A 3149-nucleotide genomic window follows, 5' to 3' on the forward strand; every position below is an offset into this window, starting at 1 on the left:
TAAGCAAAAGATCAACCAGGAAATAAAGACTTGAAATGACACACTGGACCAAATGGACTTCACAGACATATTCAGAACATTCCATCCCAAAGCAATGGAATACACATTCTTCTCTAGTCCCCATGGAACATTCTCCAGAAGAGATCACATCCTAGGTCATAAATCAGGTCTCAACCAGTACCAAAAGATTGGGATCATTCCCTGCCTATTTTCAGACCACAATGCTTTGAAACTAGAACTCAATCACAAGAGGAAAGTTGGAAAGAACTCAAATACATGGAGGCTAAAGAGCATCCTATTGAAGAATGAATGGGTCAACCAGGAAATTAAAGAAGAATTAAAAAAATACATGGAAACCCATGAAAATGAAAACACAACTATTCAAAATCTTTGGGATGCAGCAAAGGCAGTCCTAAGAGGAAAGTATATAGCAATACAAGCCTTTCTCAAGAAACAAGAAAGCTTTCAAGTATACAACCTAACCCTACACCTAAAGGAGCTGGAGAAAGAACAGCAAATAAAGCCTAAACCCAGCAGGAGAAGAGAAATAATAAAGATCAGAGCAGAAATCAATGAAATAGAAACTAAAAGAACAGTAGAACAGATCAACGAAACTAGGAGCTGGTTCTTTGAAAGAATTAACAAGATTGATAAAGCCCTGGCCAGACTTATCAAAAAGAAAAGAGAAATGACAAATGACCCAAATCAACAAAATCATGAATGAAAGAGGAGAGATCGATGCAGGATCTAGTTACAATGTAGCTGTAAAGTGCTGCCTTGTCTTTGCCCCCTGCTCAAAATAAAGCTGTTACCTTTCTAGCCCTGTCCACCATGGTGCTTAGCAGCCAGGGATGCATGGTCTCAGACATGTTTACCAAGTAAAACACTGACTTGAGGGGCGCCTGGGTGGCTCAGTCATTAAGCGTCTGCCTTCGGCTCAGGTCATAATCCCAGGGTCCTGGGATCGAGCCCCACATCGGGCTCCTGCTCAGCGGGGAGTCTACTTCTCCCTCTCCCACTCCCCCTGCTTGTATTCCCTCTCTCGCTGTGTCTCTCTCTGTCAAATAAATAAATAAAATCTTTAAAAAAAAATTTAAAAAAAAGAGGAGAGATCACCAGCAACACCAAAGAAATACAAACAATTATAAGAACATATTATGAACAACTCTATGCCAGCAAATTCAATAACCTGGAAGAAATGGATGCATTCCTAGAGATGTATCAACTACCAAAACTGAACAAGGAAGAGATAGAAAACCTGAACAGACCTATAACCACCAAGGAAATTGAAGCAGTCATCAAAAATCTCCCAAAAAACAAAAGCCCAGGGGCGCCTGGGTGGCTCAGTTGGTTAAGCGACTGCCTTCGGCTCAGGTCATGATCCTGGAGTCCCGGGATCGAGTCCCGCATCGGGCTCCCTGCTCGGCAGGGAGTCTGCTTCTCCCTCTGACCCTCCTCCCTCTCATGCTCTCTGTCTCTCATTCTCTCTGTCTCAAATAAATAATAAATAAAATATTAAAAAAAAAAAAAAAAAAAAAGCCCAGGGCCAAATGGCTTCCCAGGGGAATTCTACCAAACATTTCAAGAAGAATTAATACCTATTCTTCTGAAACTGTTCCAAAAAATAGAAATGGAAGGAAAACTTCCAAACTCGTTTTATGAGGCCACCATTACCTTGATCCCAAAACCAGACAAAGACCCCATCAGAAAGGAGAATTACAGACCAATATCCCTGATGAACATGGATGCAAAAATTCTCACCAAACTAGCCAATAGGATCCAACAGTACATTAAAAGGATTATTCACCACGACCAAGTGGGATTTATCCCTGGGCTGCAAGGTTGGTTCAACATCCGCAAATCAATCAATGTGATACAATACATTAACAGAAGAAAGAACAAGAATCATATGATCCTCTCAATAGATGCAGAAAAAGCTTTTGACAAAGTACAGCATCCTTTCTTGATCAAAACTCTTCAGAGTATAGGCATAGAGGGTACATACCTCAGTATCATAAAAGCCATCTCTGAAAAACCTACAGCGAATATCATTCTCAATGGGGAAAAACTGAGAGCTTTCCCCCTAAGGTCAGGAATGCGGCAGGGATGTCCACTATCACCACTGCTATTCAACATAGTATTGGAAGTCCTAGCCACAGCAATCAGACAACAAAAAGAAATAAAAGGCATCCAAATCGGCAAAGAAGAAGTCAAACTCTCACTCTTTGCAGATGATATGATACTTTATGTGGAAAACCCCAAAGACTCCACCCCAAAACTGCTAGAACTCATACAGGAATTCAGTAAAGTGGCAGGATATAAAATCAATGCACAGAAATCAGTGGCATTCCTATACACCAACAACAAGACAGAAGAAAGAGAAATTAAGGAGTCGATCCCATTTACAATTGCACCCAAAACCATAAGATACCTAGGAATAAATCTAACCAAAGAGACAAAGGATCTGTACTCAGAAAACTATAAAATACTCATGAAAGAAATTGAGGAAGACACAAAGAAATGGAAAAACGTTCCATGCTCATGGATTGGAAGAACAAATATTGTGAAGATGTCAATGCTACCTAGAGCAATCTACACATTCAATGCAATCCCCATCAAAATACCATCCACTTTTTTCAAAGAAATGGAACAAATCATCCTAAAATTTGTATGGAACCGGAAAAGACCCCGCATAGCCAGAGGAATGTTGAAAAAGAAAAGCAAAGTTGGTGGCATCACAATTCCGGACTTCCAGCTCTATTACAACGCTGTCATCATCAAGACAGCATGGTACTGGCACAAAAACAGACACATCGATCAATGGAACAGAATAGAGAGCCCAGAAATGGACCCTCAACTCTATGGTCAACTCATCTTTGACAAAGCAGGAAAGAATGTCCAATGGAACAAAGACAGTCTCTTCAACAAATGGTGTTGGGAAAATTGGATAGCCCCATGCAGAAGAATGAAACTGGACCATTTCCTTACACCACACACAAAAATAGACTCCAAATGGTTGAAAGACCTCAATGTGAGACAGGAGTCCATCCAAATCCTAAAGGAGAACACAGGCAGCAACCTCTTTGACCTCAGCCGAAGCAACTTCTTCCTAGAAACATCGCCAAAGGCAAGGGAAGCAAGAGCAAAAA

The 3149-nt window shown here is 40.7% G+C and overlaps 1 non-coding gene across 1 annotated transcript; it reads left to right on the forward strand.

The window, feature by feature from the left end:
• Positions 1 to 738: 738 nt before the first annotated feature.
• On the forward strand, positions 739 to 869 carry LOC123324475. Its single transcript, XR_006539839.1, has one exon. It is a non-coding gene; the product is annotated as a small nucleolar RNA SNORA63 (small nucleolar RNA).
• Positions 870 to 3149: the final 2280 nt, after the last annotated feature.

This window comes from Neomonachus schauinslandi, chromosome 3, assembly GCF_002201575.2.
Source record: "Neomonachus schauinslandi chromosome 3, ASM220157v2, whole genome shotgun sequence".
Classification (NCBI taxonomy): domain Eukaryota; kingdom Metazoa; phylum Chordata; class Mammalia; order Carnivora; family Phocidae; genus Neomonachus; species Neomonachus schauinslandi.